Here is a 17,428-nt window from a genome sequence, read left to right as displayed (position 1 = left end):
CACATCATCATAAACAATCATGCACTCCACATGCATTTCCACCCTTACAAGACCCTAAAACATATCATCCACACAAATCTGCCATCATTCACACAAACACTACCCATGCCGTGCATCCCCTCACCAAGTAATCATTCAACATTTCAGAAATGAAGCCATTCCACATGCATATTCAACCTAGCTGTCATTCCACTTCATTGCACATGCATCTTCATAAATCAACACATGCATTCACATGCTTTCACAACCTAATCCACATGCAATTGCATCACCCATTCACCACCAGAAATCACTCATTGCCGTGCACATTCACTCACCACAAACATTCCACCTGCATTCATCAACATATCTAGTTGTCACTCACATGCATTTCCTTCATCATTTCCAACCCACATGTCCCTTTAATCATTCAAACATACACCCATTCACCACCAGAAATCATCCTTGCCGTGAGTTCCCATCAGATTTCCATCATATTCACATGCATTCCATCCTTTAAAACATTGCACATGCATCCATAATCATTCATTCCAGCCAAGCCACATGCACTCCCTTTAATTAATTCATCCTAGCTGTCAAAGCACATGCACATTCACCCTAATCATTCACATACACAACCTGCACATTCTCCTTTCATTTCTGTCAAAGCACATGCACTCCCACCCTTTAATCACATGCATAAATCAGCCACATGCATCTCCCATCACCATTTCAGATTTCCACCAAGTTCCTAGCTGTCATGTTCCCTCTTCTTCACCTATAAATAAGCATCCATTGCATTCATTCTCATTCATTCTTCCATTTCAGAAATTCACCCATTCACACATCAAAACTGCCCTTTGGCCGTGAGTCCCTATTAATCCAAACACCACCAGAAATTCAGCCATTCCACCACTCCCCAAACCATTCACACCATCAAACTATCCTTAGACCTTGTGCTACAACGAAGAGGAAGATAAGAGGGCCTAAACGTTCATACAATTCAAGTTTGAGTTGTTGGAATGTTTAGGTGTTTCTTTGATTTCAATGTTTAATTTCAATACTCTTTGTTTTGTACGAATGAGGAATGGAAGAGAAGAGGGCCTAAACGTTCATACAATTCAAGTTCGAGTTGTTGGAATGTTTAGGTGTTTCTTTGATTCTCTTTGTTTTGTACGTATGAGGAACTAAACCCCCCTTGGCTAGGGGGGAATTCGAAATATATGTTTATGCTTGCATTTTGATTTGATTACTTCTAATTGCGTTTCATAAGTTGTGGATTCAATTCGTTTAACTGTTTGATTGATAACTTATTTATGTATGTTTATTGAGAGTGCACACTTAATTTTCATGCATGAATATGACGCTAGAATATAAGTGAGTTTCACCTAATAGTTACGAACTTATATTCACAAGTAGTGGAGGTTGCTTATAAACAATCGCATTAAACGAATTCTTGGCATAAGTTTCATGCGTATTCCATAGTAACGAATGCCTCGTCAACACTTATAATTTTCATAGAGCGTAATGATTCTTGCTTGTATCTCTATTATGCAATCATGTAGGGGACTTGTGGGGAATGTTTTGGGTTGTCGTATGCAATCATCCAATTCAATAACGTTAGGAAGATTTGAAGGTTAATTTAAGCGGATCTAATTAACTTGGAGCATTGAGAATTAATGGTTTATTGAAATGCAATTGGAAATCGTTTTATTATGCAAGTATAACATGTATGGAGATGAACCCCTTAGCTAGCCTTCATTCGATTCAATTCTATCACACATTCACATTTACATTTTGCTTTAATTTACAATCTGTACATTTAGTTTAATTTCGTATAAACCTAAATCCCCCTTTACTTTAATGTCAAATTAGTTAGAAATCAATTTAGTTTGTGTTTTTAAGAGTCTTGAGTCAAGTTACAACTTAATTTCGTCCAAATTTGTGTTTATACTCAAAACTGCCCAGAAAGTGGTTTTTAGGCAGATTTGAGTGTGTTTGTGTTGTTTTGAGTCTTTTGGTTTGTTTGAGTGTTTTAAAGTTTAGTTTTGCATTCTTTGAGTCTAGTATAGTGTTTTATATTGTGTTTTTACGTTTTTGAGTCAAATCCAAGTGATTAACAATCCCTCCTAATCCCCGGTCCAGAACGATCCCTACTTATACTTATACTACAATTGTCAAACAGAGGGTTTAATTTGTGCGCGTATAATTCTCGCATCAGGAATGCTTTGAGTTGTCGTATGCAATCATCCAATTCAATAACGTGAGGAAAATCTGAGGGTTAATTAGTGCAATTCACGGTTAATCTAGGGTGTTGAGGTTCATGGTTTATCGGAAAAGCAACTGGAAATCAATTTATGTTAGAACGTATCATGTGTGGAGAAGTATCCCTTGGCTATCCCATCATCCATTAGTTTTTCTTATTTTCGTCCAAAATCTGTTTTAAAGTTTTAAGTCACTTGTTTTCTTTTAAATTCGTCCAAAATCAAAACCCCCTTTCTTATTTGTTCCAAATTTGTCCAAAAGAGTCTTTTTGAGTCTTTAGAGTCAAAACCAAGTGTATTTTCGTCCAAATTAAGTCCTAGAGTCTAAATTGAGTCTTTTTGGTTGTTTTGAGTTGTTTTGAGTCTTTTAAGTTTGTTTTGAGTTATATAAGTTTAGTTAAGAGTCTTTTGAGTTTGTTTAAGTGTTTTGAAGCATGTTTTTGTATCTTTGAGTCAGTTTTCATTAGATTAGCAATCCCTCCTAATCCCCGGCCTAGAACGATCCCTACTTATATCTATACTACAATTGTCAAAAAGAGGGTTTAATTTGAGTGCTATCTTTTATCACATCAAAGAACTTACCTCATTCACTTGTGGCCGTGGGTTATCCCTTTGTCCCACACCTTCGTATTGTTGTGCATTCAATGCACGGGTTGCAATGAGTGTCTTGGCTGCCATGGGTGTTTTATCTACCAAAGCTCATCTCGCCGAGGCATCTAGCATTTGACGTTCGATTGGTAGAAGGCCTTCATAAAAATATTGAAGGAGAAACTCTTCCTTCATTTGATGCTGTGGACATGAAGCAACAAGTGATTTAAAACGTTCATAATAAGATGGAAACGACTCACCTTGATTTTGTTGGATGCCACTAATTCGTTTCCTCAAGAGAATGATCTTTGCAGTGGGAAAGAATTTCTCTAAGAATGCACGTTTCATACTTTCCCAAGAATTAACAGTTCCGGGGGCCAATTCATATAACCAATCTTTGGCCTTGTCCATAAGTGAGAATGGAAAGACTTTCATCCTCAAAATACTCCCATCCACATTGATGGGTGTCATACTTGAGCAAACTACTTCAAATTCCTTAAGATGTTTGTTAGGATCTTCCATGGACAGCCCATGGAATTTAGGAATATGATGTAATAAACTAGACTTAAGTTCAAATTCGTCCGTCTTACCTTGAGCCGCCGCGAGGTATTGTATGCATAAAGGAACGGCATTGTCTATACCTGAGGCAGAGAGCTCTTTGATGGTTCGATTGTCCACAGCCATGGTTTGTACTTCCTCCACAAACTGTGCCGTGGCCTCTCCTTCCTCACCTCCTTCGTCAAACTCAGATGTAGAGCTAGGAGATGGTGGGTTAGGATTTTGTTGATTCTTTTGCTTCCTCAAGGTCCGCTCAAAATCGTCGTCAAAGTCAAGGATGTGCTCACAAACAGGTTTTCAACTCCTAGTCATAAACTAGGACCCTAGAAACAAAAACAAGAATAAGGTCAGTAACTAAAACGAAAATATATGAAAAAGAAATAAAAGAATTAACGAGGGATTAGCAAAGTTGCTAATCCCCGGCAACGGCGCCAAAATTTGATGCGAAAATAGTTAAGCACGCAAATTAACCCTCTTGTTGTCAAATTGTAGTAAGGATGCAAGTAGGGATCGTTCAAGACCGGGGATTAGGAGGGCTTGCTAAAACCTCTAAACTAACTTAAAAACATAAAAACAAAGTTAAAAACGTTCACAAAGACTCAAAGGACTCAAAACAGGTTCAAAAGACTCAAAACTGCCTAAAAACACTACTAGGCAGTTTCTGACCTTAAACACAATTTTGGACGAATTTAAGGTTATGGTTTGACTCAAAACACTTTAAAACACAAACTAAACAGATTCTAAACACTATAGAACAAGAAAGTAAAGGGGGGTTTTGATTTGACGAAAATTGAAATAACAAAACAAGTTATAAAACTAGGCAGATTGTAAAACGAATTTTGAAAACAAGATGATGGATGGATTAGTTAGAGGTCCATTCTCCACACATGACATATTTGTATATGAATCGACTTTCCAATTGCTTTTCACTAACTATGATGCTCAACACCCCAAGTTAACCGTGATGCACTAATTAACCATCAGATTTCCTTATGTCATTCAATTGGATGATGCATGCGACAATTCAAATTATTCTCCAACGGTCCTCAACATGAATGCATAGAAGAGGTACAGTGAGAGATCATTATGCTCTATGAGAAGCATAAGTGTTGACGAGGCAATTGTAACTATGAATGCATGATACTCTTGCCAAGAATTCAATTAACGCGATTGTGACTAGCAACCTTCACTACTCATGTTTATAAACTTGTGACGATTAGGTGAAACTCGTTTATAAACTAGCATCGAGTTCATGCATGAAAACTAAGTATGCATCATTAATCAACATACACAAACAAGTTTTTTAATAAACAGATAATTGAATTGCAATCACAACTTAACAAATCACAATTGGAAGAAATCAATTCATATTTCAAACATGATCATGGCTTCAAACTTTCCCCTAACTAATTAGGGGTTTAGCCACTCATGATTACAGCAAACTCAGAGAGTAATAACAAAGTAAACATTGAAAACAAGAACGAAGTACACCTAAGAACACTCCAATCTGCGAGCATGAAACGTTCAAGGCCTCCTTCCTCTCCTAATTGCTGCGGCACAAGAGGTTTGGTGAGTTTAGGGAGTTATGGATGCTGTAGAATGATAGATTTTGGGTTGGGATGGATGTAGGGGACGGCAAGGGAAGTTTTTGTGCAGAAAATATGGAGAATGGTGAAGTATGGATGTGTTAGAGGGAAGGGATGAATTTCTGGCGTGAATGGTGAATGAATGAATGTTTTGTGGCTGCAACAAGGTGGTTTATTAATAGGATTTCAGGAATTAAAACCCTAGGTTATTTAGGTAATCAGAATTTAAGTCAAAAGCTTTTAGAAATAGGAAATCAAATCAGAAAAGTGAAGGAAACTACCTAAAAGTTGCGGCAAAGGAATTAAACACAAAAGGAATGTGTTTTAATGCAATGAAATAGGCAAGAACCATCTCCCTTGCACGGCAAGGAAGAGGGAAGGTCAAGGGAAGTGCACGGCAAGGCTTGCATAGGAAATAAGTATGTGTTTAATTCCCCAAATCAATTCTAAGAATCATGAATTAAGTTAAATCCCTTTAGAATAGGTAATTGAAATCAGGAATTAAGGGAAAAGGGCCAAGTCTTGCGGCAAAGGGAGGAAAAGAAAGGGAAAGTCAATTAAACTTGCAGATTTTGGGAGAAAAGGAATGTATCTCACGGCAAGAAAAGAGAAAGGATTTAAAGTCAGAAATTTGGAGAGAAAATGAAGGTAAGGTGCGGCACAATTTAGGACATGTCTAGGGCTTCTAGAACATGTGATTTAGGCAACCAACATTATTTGGAAACTTGCACAATTGGAAACCTTTCAAGAATAGAAACTCCCCATAATGGAAACTGGTTTCCAAATCTTGATCCCTCCTTCTTCCTTCGATTCTAGGCTCACTTGGTCTTCAATTTCGTCCAACACTTTGGCTCCAAGCACAAGCTATCCATCCTTAGCCCAAAAATGCTCCAAAAGGCTCCAAAATGCACTTCTTTGCTCCTTTAGCCCTTAGAACCTGAAAACATACGAAAATGGCTTAAAAGACTTAAAGAACTAAGAAATAACAACGTAAATGCACAAGAACAAGCCAACTAAGTCACCTAAATATGCTCCTATCAAATTCTCCCACACTTAGCTTTTGCTAGTCCTCGAGCAAAACAAAACAACAAAAGAACACGAAACTAGACAAAACGAACAAAACACAACCTAAACCTTCCAACATTTGCCTCAGGGATTTCCAATGCACATAACATGTTAAAATTCATTATCTCCACAGATTTTAGTCATCTTTACACTTGAGCACATACTTAATCATAGTCACCACATACTAGTTCACAATTAAGCATTTAAAACCATGTTTTGAATATAGTAACATGCGTTAGAGAATTTGCTCAATTCCTTACAAGATATGCTCTCAATTTTCACTCAGATTTTCTAACTACACACCCTAATCTAGTTATATGTGAGAAGATTGATGTAAACATGGAAACGAACACTCACATATATGTATCACAAAGAAAGCAATTTCTGGAGTTAATAAGCATGTTTAGATATGATCTCATGAATGGAATGCTACTACTTAGATGCGAGAACCAGTGACACCATATGCTCATAGCAATTTCAAACTCCACAAATTGAAACACATAACACTCAAGATTAAAGTCAAGGGTTGTAATGGGACTTGGGGTGTTTGGCTAACAAAGAAGGGATATGGAAAACAAAGGTTCTTAAAGAAATAGTGAGCAAAGCATTTGAATCAACATAGAATTCACTTTCGAATGCAAACTCAACTTTTGAACAAAAGGGGAGAATGTAAACAATTTAGGGCCAGATTTGGTGTTTTGGACCCTTTCTTCAACATTCAACACTTAATCACTCATTCTTACATCTTTTCAAGCTCTTTTTCCTTTCTTTCTTTCTTTTCTTTTCTGTTTTTCTTTTTCATACGTTTTTCACAACTTTTTCTTTTCTTTTGACTCTCAAACATACATATAAACTTTAAGAACAAACATTCCCTCCCCCACACTCATTTTCTTGCATAATGTAACTCAAAAGGAATTCATTTAAGTCATGCTCACTATCTTTTAAGAACAAAGGTGTGGACTGTCCTAAACTAGGCTAGGTGAGGATAATGTGGGTTAACAAAGAATAAAGGCTAAACAAGGCTCAACGGGGTTAACTTAAACATAAAATGAGGTAGGATACACGGCAATTTGGCTTTGGTGGTGGTCACTACACAACTTCTTCTTGAATATGTGTTATGTAAATCAATAACATGCTTCGAATGAATTGGGCATGAGTTCTAGCATTTGGAACTATATGATGAAACGCCTTCTAAGTAGTAACCAAGCAAAGAATAATGAGATCATGCAACGACTTTAGAAAACAATAATGCACAGATTTTAACTCTCCAAATAACGTTTAGGCTCAAGTCTCACAAGGTTGTAGCGTTAGTTCGAGTTCCTTCCTTCAAGCATGTTACAAAAACGAATTTTTCTTTTATGATTGCATGTGAAGTCATACATTATAACCATAACCAAGCATATACCAAGAGTAAATCAAACTTTTCTCCATGTTTATAACTCTTTTTAACAGTCATGCAATTACAAACCAAATCCTCATCATTGTGTTGGAAGGTACCCTAAGACACAAACACACAAAAACGACTCAAAACACTCTTTTTTAGGCTTTTCAAAACATGTTTTTCAAATTTTTATGTGATTTTCGGAGTTATAAAACAAAACACACTAAAACACTCCAAAACAGCTTAAAAACACTTTAAAACAGCAAGGAACAACACTTGAAGTTATGGGTGATAAAATCCCACGAATTTGCATCAAATATACTTAGTTACCCCCCCACACTTAAATCAAACATTGTCCTCAATGTTTTAAACATAAATTCACACAAAACACAAGTGAACACACAAACAGCAACTAAACAACCTACATGGCAGATTAGAAACAACAACAAAGATAAGGGTTTTAGGAACGCAAATCTGGAATTTGGGGGATTCCTAGGGCTTCCTTTGTTGAATGGATGGGTTGCCTCCCACATAGCGCTTGCTTTAACGTCGTACAGCCGGACGAAGAACACTTTCACGCCAGGTTGGAACCCACGGCATGCAAGGGAAGCTCTTCCACAACATGCTCCACGAAGTTCTCATAGTATGGCTTTAATCTATGTCCGTTCACCTTGAATTCTTGCCCTGTTCTTAAACTCTTAATTTGGACTGCACCATGCACAAAAAGATTAGTAATAACAAAAGGGCCAACCCACTTGGAACGTAACTTACCAGGGAAGAGACGAAGACGTGAGTTGAACAACAACACTTTCTGCCCTATTATAAAAGTCTTGCCTCTAATCATCTTATCATGGAATGCTTTGGTCTTCTCTTTGTAAATTCTAGCATTCTCATAAGCTTCATGTCGTAATTCATCAAGTTCACATAATTGAAGCTTCCTATGAATTCCAGCTTGGTCCACATTCAAATTGAATGTTTTGATAGCCCAATGCGCTCTATGTTCTAATTCCACAGGGAGATGACATGGTTTACCATAAACAAGATGAAAAGGAGACATACCAAGGGGAGTTTTGTACGCTGTCCTATATGCCCAAAGAGCATCGTCCAAACGTAAACTCCAATCTTTTCTATTTGGCCCAACGGTCTTCTCCAAAATCTGTTTAATCTCTCTATTGGACACCTCGGCTTGGCCATTGGTTTGAGGATGGTAAGGTGTGGAAACCTTATGCGTCACATGGTACTTCTTGAGTAAGGCTTCAATGGTATGGTTACAAAAATGAGACCCCCATCACTGATTAGCACCCTAGGCATTCCAAATCTTGAAAAGATATTAGTTTTCACAAAATCTGCCACAACTTTAGAATCATTAGTTCGAGTGGCTTTCGCTTCCACCCACTTTGAAACATAATCAATGGCAAGCAATATGTAATTGAAACCAAAAGATGAAGGAAACGGACCCATAAAATCAATTCCCCACACATCAAAAATTTCAACAACACAAATGGGTACCTGCGGCAATTGGTCTCTTTGGCCTATATTACCTGTCCTTTGGCATCGATCACAAGCTAAACAAAAGGTTCTTGCATCTTTAAACAAAGTAGGCCAATAAAAACCACATTCAAGAACTTTTAAAGCTGTCCTTTGCGTGCCAAAATGACCCCCACTAGCATATGTGTGACAAAAACTTAAAATTGAATGAAAATCTGATTCATGCACACATCTCCTTATAATCTGATCTGGGCAATGTTTCCACAAGTATGGGTCATCCCAAACATAAAATCTAGCATCCTTTTTAAGTTTATCACGTTGGAATTTGTTGAGGGTGCTAGGAACTTGTCGAGATACCAAATAATTGACCAAATCGGCATACCAAGGGGTACTTACTTGAATGGACAGAAATTGCTCATCGGGAAACGTCTCTAAAATGGGAATGGGCTCTTCCTCACGCACCATTCTACTTAGGTGGTCAGCCACCACGTTTTCACACCCTTTCTTGTCTCGAATTTCAAGATCGAACTCTTGAAGTAGGAGCATCCATCGAATGAGTCTTGGCTAGGCCTCCTTTTTCGTGAAAAGATACCTCAAGGCTGCATGGTCAGTGAAAAAAATGACTTTAGTACCAAGAAGATATGATCTAAACTTATCTAATGCAAATACAATAGCCAAGAGTTCTTTTTCGGTTGTAGAATAATTTAGTTGTGCATCATTCAACGTCCGTGAGGCATAGTAGATGACATGCGGCCTCTTGTCTTTTCTTTGCCCTAAAACAGCCCCTAGAGCATAATCAGAGGCGTCACACATCAACTCAAAAGGGAGACTCCAATCCGGGGGAGCAATGATTGGTGCCGTGGTTAACAACTCCTTGAGTTAATTGAATGAAGCCGTGCACTCCTTGGTGAATTCAAACGCCACTTCTTTTTGAAGGAGACGGCAAAGAGGTTGTGCAACTTTTGAGAAGTCTTTGATAAACCTACGATAGAATCCTGCATGGCCAAGAAAAGAACGAACCTCTCTAACCGAAGTTGGAGATGGTAAGTGACATACAAGATCTATTTTGGATTTGTCTACTTCAATGCCGTTTTCAGAGATGATATGACCTAAAACTATGCCTTGCTTAACCATGAAATGACACTTTTCCCAATTAAGAACAAGGTTAGTGTCAACACAACGTTTTAGAATCAAACTAAGATTATGCAAACAACCATCAAAAGAATCACCAAAGACGCTGAAATCATCCATAAAAACTTCAATGATTTTCTCAACATAATCAGAAAATATGCTCATCATGCATCTTTGAAACGTAGCAGGTGCATTACATAAACCAAAAGGCATGCGACGATATGCAAATGTACCAAAAGGGCATGTGAAAGTGGTTTTTTCTTGGTCCTCGGGTGCTATGACAATTTGATTATAACCAGAGTAACCATCAAGAAAACAATAGAAATCGTTGCATGATCTCATTATTCTTTGCTTGGTTACTACTTAGAAGGCGTTTCATCATATAGTTCCAAATGCTAGAACTCATGCCCATTTCATTCAAAGCATGTTATTGATTTGCATAACATATATCAAGATGAAGTTGTGTAGTTGCCACCATAGCCAAATAGCCTCGCTTCCCATATTTCGTATATGTTGTAAGTTTTACCCCCGTTGAGCCATGTTAACCCATGTTCTTTGTTTACCCACTTTATCTTCACCTAACCTAGAATATGACCGTCCTTACCCTTGTTCTTAAAAGATAGTGAGCATGACTTAATTGAATTCCTTTTGAGTTACATTATGAAAGAAAATAAGTGTGGGGGAGAGAATGTTTAAGTGTTTTGTTTTGAGATTCAAAAGAAAAAAAAAAAAAAAAAAAAAAAAAAAAAGAGAAAAGAATAAGTGATTGAAGAAAGGTTCCAAAACACCAATTCTGGGCGTAAATTGTCTAAATTCTCCCTTTTTGTTCAAAAGTTGAGTTTTCATTCAAAAGTGAATTCTAAGTTGATTAAAATGCTTTGCTCACTATTTCTTTAAGAACCTTTGTTTTCCATATCCCTTCTTTATCCACATACCCCAAGCCCCGTTACAACCCTTGACTTCTATCTTGAGTGTTGTGTATTTCAATTTGTGGAGTTTGAACTTGGTATGAGCTTATGGTGTCACTGGTTCTCGCGTCTAAGTAGTAGCATTCCATTCATGAGATCATATCTAAACTTGATTATTAACTCCAGAATTTGCGTTCTTTGTGATACATATATGTGAGTGTCGTTTTCATGTTTACATCAATCTTCTCACATATGACTAGATTAGGGTGTGTAGTTAGAAAATCTGAGTAAAAATTGAGTGCATATCTTGAACGGAATTGAGCAAATTCTCTAAGGCATGTTACTACATTCAAAACATGGTTTTAAATGCTTAATTGTGAACTAGTATATGGTGACTATGATTAAGAATGTACTTAAATGTGAAGATGACTAAAATCTGTGAGAATGATGATTTTTAACTTGTCATGTGCATTGGAAATCCCTAAGACGGTTGTTGGAAGGTTTAGGTTGTGTTTTACGTGTTTAGTGTCGTTTTGTTTATTTGTTTTTATTCTGTTTTGCTCGAGGACTAGCAAAAGCTAAGTGTGGGGGTATTTGATAGGAGCATATTCATGCGACTTAAATGGCTTGTTCTCGTGCATTTACGTTATGTTTCTCTCGTTATTTTAGTCCTTTATGCTTCTTTTGTGTGTTTTCAGGTTCTAAGGGCCTAGGGAGCAAGAAAGTGCATTTTGAGGCCATTTGGAGCATTTTTGGGCATGGATTGGATAGCTTATCCATGGAGCCAAGAGAATGGACGAATTTGAAGGCCTTGTATGCACTTGAAGACACAAAACAATGGCTCTAGCCCAATCAAACACATTATGCCATACAAACCAACCTATTTTAGGCCCATTCTATGTACTTAAACCCTAGCCCTTTAAACTAATTCATTGATCACTTATCAAACCATTCACTTATCACTCACCACATATCATTCACTTATCACTTAACATATCATTCATTTATTTCACTTCCATACTCCTCTTAATTCCACATGCATTCTCACACATGCACATCATTCACTCACATTTCCACCATTCATTCTTTATTCCTTTCCAAACATCTCACATGCATTTCCACCTTCCTACTTCATCATTTCACCACATTCTCCCTCTTTAACTCACATGCATTCTCACACATGCACATCATTCACTCACATTTCCACCATTCATTCTTTATTCCTTTCCAAACATCTCACATGCATTTCCACCTTCCTACTTCATCATTTCACCACATTCTCCCTCTTTAACTCACATGCATTCTCACACATGCACATCATTCACTCACATTTCCACCATTCATTCTTTATTCCTTTCCAAACATCTCACATGCACTTCCACCTTTCATCCACAATGATTCATGATTCATTCACTTTGCATCCTTTAAATCACATACTTTTCCATCATTAATTAGCCACTTGCATCTTAAACAAACAACCATATGTTCCCTCCACTACTCCTATAAATACCCTTGCACCCATTCAATTCATATCTCATATTTCCATTCACACACACTTCACACAACACAAATACCATTCCATTGCCGTGAGTCCCATTTCATTTTCTGCATATTTTCTCTTCATTCTTCCATCTCCAACCACTCCCTACTCCATTCCACATACACCTAAAGCCCTTAAGCTCACCTTAGACCTTGTGCTACAACAACGAGGAAGAAAAGAGTGCTTAAACGTTCATACAATTCAAGTTTGAGTTGTTGGAATGTTTAGGTGTTTCTTTGATTTCAAAGTTTAAATTTAATTCTCTTTGTTTTGTACGTATGAGAAGGGAAGAGAAGAGTGCCTAAACGTTCATACAATTCACATTTGAGTTGTTGGAATGTTTAGGTGTTTCTTTGATTTCAAAGTTATGAGGAACTAAACCCCCCTTTAGCTAGGGGGTGATTCGAAACTATGTTTATATTTGCATTTTGAATTGATTACGTTTGGTTGGAATTTCATAAGTTGTGGATTCAATTCGTTTAACTGTTTGATTGATAACTTATTTATGTATGTTCATTGAGATTGCAAGCTTAATTTTCATGCATAAATATGACGCTAGAATATAAGTGAATTTCACCTAATCGTTATGAACTTATATTCACAAGTAGTAGAGGTTGCTTATAAACAATCTCGTTAAACGAATTCTTGGCATAAGTTTCATGCGTATTCCATAGTAACGAATGCCTCGTCGATGTTTATGATTTCCGTTGAACTTAATGATCTTGGTTAAATGTCTCTATCATGCGTATTCCATAGTTAGGGACTTTGATTAAGAATAATTTGGTTGTAATGCGTATTCCATTCAATCCAACGAATTTAGGGAAATCTGAAAGTTAATCTAAGCGGATCTAATTAACTTGGAGCATTGAGTTTCACAACTTATCGAAAGACCAACTGAGAATCAATTTTGTTTGCAAGTGTAACATGTGTGGAGAAGAACCCCTTGGCTATTCCATCATCCATATTTTCATCACATTCATATTTACATTTTGCCTTTAATTATATTCTGTCTTTTTAATTTAATATCGTCCAAACACAATTCCCCCCCTCTATTTTGTTAAGTTTTAATCATTCGTATTTGTTTTATTTTTGTAACTTTAAGCTTTTGGAGTCATAAACATTTGCAAATTCGTCTAAATCAAGTTCTAGCTTCTATTTGAGTCAATTTGATTGTTTTAGACAATTTGAGTTTTTCAAAGCCATTCTGAGTCATAGTAGTCTTGTTAAGAGTATTTTAATTTAGTTTTTATGTTTTTAAGTCAATTTAGAAGGTTTTAGCAAGCCCTCCTAATCCCCGGTCTAGAACGATCCCTCACTTATCCATTCTACTACAATTGTCAAACGAGGGTTTAATTTGTGTGCGCATAAATCACGCATCAAATTTTGGCGCCGTTGCCGGGGATTAGCAACTTTGCTAATCCTTTGTCTTTATTTTTATATTTTTTTTTGTTTTTCGTGCATTCTTATTTTAGATTCTTAGTTTGTTTGTTTCCTTGTTTTTTAGGTACTGTGTATGACTCGTCGCTCTCGGCCTATTATAGAGAACATCTCCGACTTTGACGGTGATTTTGAACGCACTTTGAGGAGAACGAGGAGTCAACAAGAGCCACCACAACCTCCACCACAACCTGGGCTTGAAGAAGACGAAGTAGGTGTAGAAGAAAAGCCCACGGATCAGATTTTTGAAGAAGAACAAGCCATGGCAGCAGATAATAGAACCATCAAGGAGCTTTCGGCCTCAGGTTTGGATAATGCATTGCCTCTTTGTATCCAATACCCCACGGCTGCAGAGGGGAAGACTGAGGAATTTGAATCAGTTTGTTACACCATATTCCGAAGTTCCATGGCTTGTCTATGGAGGACCCCAACAAACACTTGAAGGAGTTCGAGGTGGTTTGTTCGAGCATGACCCCCGTCAATGTGGATGGGAGTATATTGAAGATGAAGGCCTTTCCATTTTCACTTATGGACAAGGCCAAAGATTGGCTCTACGAACTAGCCCCGGGAACTGTGACTTCGTGGGAGAGTATGAAGCGTGCTTTCTTGGAGAAATTCTTCCCTACTTCGAGAGTGATTCTCCTACGGAAGAAAATTAGTGGTATTCAACAGAATCATGGTGAGACATTCCCGTCTTATTATGAGCGCTTCAAGGGCCTTGTAGCTTCATGTCCTCAACATCAAATGAAGGAGGAACTTCTCCTTCAATATTTCTATGAGGGCCTCCTTCCTATCGAACGTCAAATGGTTGATGCGTCAGCGGGAGGAGCATTGGTGGACAAAACACCAAGGGATGCCAAGATTCTCATAGCCAACCGAGCGCTCAACGCTCAACAATATGAAGGAGTGGGCCAAAGGGAAGCCCCACGGCAACAAAGTGTAAATGAGGTGAGTGCTATTTCTGAAATTCAATCACAACTTGCTAATCTTACTTCTCTTGTTTCTCAGGTTGTGATTGGTCCAAAAGCACAAGAACACCAAGTTTGTGGCGTGTGCTCAATTCAAGGGCATCCATCCGACAAGTGCCCTCAACTAATCGAGAATGGTGGGTGGGAATCTGCCAATGCAATTGGTTTCCAAGGACAAAATCAAAACAACCCATACTCGAACACTTACAATGCCGGATGGAGGGACCATCCAAACTTCAAATGGAGGGAGCCACAACAAGCTGCCCAACAAGGAGGATTTAGGCCAAACCCCCCTGGTTTTTATTCCAAGCCGTATGCACCCCAACAATCCCAACAACCTTCGGCATTATCTCATTCAGGTACGTCTTTGGAAAGTAATCAAGCTATGCAATTACTAACCTCTATTTCGCAGGGGTTGCAAAATCAAAACAACCGAATAGAAAATAACGAGAAGGAGATGATGGATATGAAGAAACAAATAGGGCAGATTTCTGAGTTCCTTGGACAGATTAGAGAGCAAGGAAAGCTTCCTAGCTCAACCACAGTCAATCCAAAGGGAGGATTCGAATCCGCCAAGGCCATCACCCTAAGGGGTGGAAAAGAAGTTGGGACCGAGCCAAACAATCCCAAATCTGCCCAGAAAGTAGATGAAGAGACGACACAACCTGAGGCAGATCACCCTAACTCGGCCAAATCAGGTAATTTAAGTTCAAATTCATGTACTTCACGTCCTAATCTGCCCAATGTACCTTTTCCTCGCAGGTTCATGCAAGAAAAAAAGGAAGAAAGCGAGAAGGACATTCTTGAAACGTTCCGGAAGGTGCAAGTGAACATACCGCTTCTCGATGCAATCAAACAGGTTCCAAAGTATGCTAAATTCCTCAAGGACCTATGCAATACAAAGAGAAGAAGGGCAAACAAAGAGGTAGTGAAGGTAAGCGAGAATGTGTCCGCTGTTTTGCAACGTAAACTGCCTACCAAGTGCAAAGACCCCGGTAGTTTCACGATTCCTTGTGTAATTGGACATAATCGTTTTGAACATGCCATGCTTGATTTAGGTGCATCCATAAATGTCATGCCTTATTCTATTTATGCATCTATGAATTTGGGTGAATTAAAACAAGATGGTGTAATTATACAATTGGCTGATCGTTCTAACGCGTATCCAAAAGGAGTTTTGGAGGATGTGCTTGTGCAGGTGAACCATTTAATTTTTCCGGCTGATTTCTACGTCCTAGACATGGAGGATTCAGCCCATTCTACATCTTTGCCGATTCTCCTTGGTAGGCCATTCATGAAGACGGCCCGAACGAAGATTGATGTATACAAAGGCACCTTGACAATGGAATTCGATGGGGAAGTGATTGATTTTAATATTTCTGAAACTATGAGATATCCCGTTGATGACCATTCTTGTTTTTCCATTGATGTTATCGATTCTTTGGCGCAGGTATACCTTGAAGAATTGAACGAGGACGCCCTGGAAACAACCATCACTAAGGCCATAGAGCGCAAAAATGAAGGATTTGGGCCAATGCAAGGCCACGGCAAGGAGGAGGAATTCTTTGCAATGGGTTCTAGTGAAGAAATAATTGAGGTTGTGGCAGCCCTTGAGTCATTGCCACAACAATATGGTAAGGTTCCACTCTCACTTTCAAATTCAGTTTCCACTAAGATGCTACCTTCTGTTGTTCAGGCACCATCGCTTGAACTTAAGCCGTTGCCGGACCATTTGAAGTATGTGTTTTTGGGAAAAGGCGAAACATTGCCCGTCATCATTTCATCAAGTCTCACGGCAATAGAGGAGGAGAAGCTTGTGAGGGTGCTGCGAGAGCACAAAACGGCCATAGGGTGGACTTTGGCCGACATTAAAGGAATAAGCCCTACCACATGCATGCACCGTATACTTCTTGAGGAGGGGGCTAAACCAAGTCGAGAGGCTCAACGCCGTCTCAACCCTCCGATGATGGAAGTGGTGAAGAAGGAAATAATCAAACTTTTGGATTGCGGAGTGATCTACCCTATCTCCGATAGCCATTGGGTCTCTCCAGTTCAAGTCGTTCCCAAGAAGTCCGGAGTAACTGTTATCAAGAATGATGAGAATGAGCTCGTGCCTACTCGCATTCAGACTGGATGGCGAGTATGTATCGATTACCGGAAGCTAAATGCCATGACTAGGAAAGATCACTTTCCTTTGCCATTCATCGACCAGATGCTCGAAAGGTTAGCCGGTCATGCTTTTTACTGTTTTCTTGATGGATACTCTGGATATAACCAAATTGTGATAGCCCCGGATGATCAAGAGAAGACCACATTCACATGTCCCTTTGGAACATTTGCTTATCGTCGCATGCCATTTGGCTTATGCAACGCACCGGCCACTTTCCAAAGGTGTATGGTAAGTATATTTTCCGATTTTGTTGAAAAGATCATTGAGGTTTTCATGGATGATTTCAGTGTATTTGGGAGTTCATTTGATAATTGCTTGGATAATCTGACCTTAATTTTGAAACGATGTGTTGAAACTAACCTTGT

The sequence above is a fragment of the Pyrus communis genome, chromosome 15 (genome assembly GCF_041283825.1).
Source record: "Pyrus communis isolate YQ-2024b chromosome 15, ASM4128382v1, whole genome shotgun sequence".
Taxonomy (NCBI): domain Eukaryota; kingdom Viridiplantae; phylum Streptophyta; class Magnoliopsida; order Rosales; family Rosaceae; genus Pyrus; species Pyrus communis.
Note: the sequence above shows the minus strand (reverse complement) of the source record.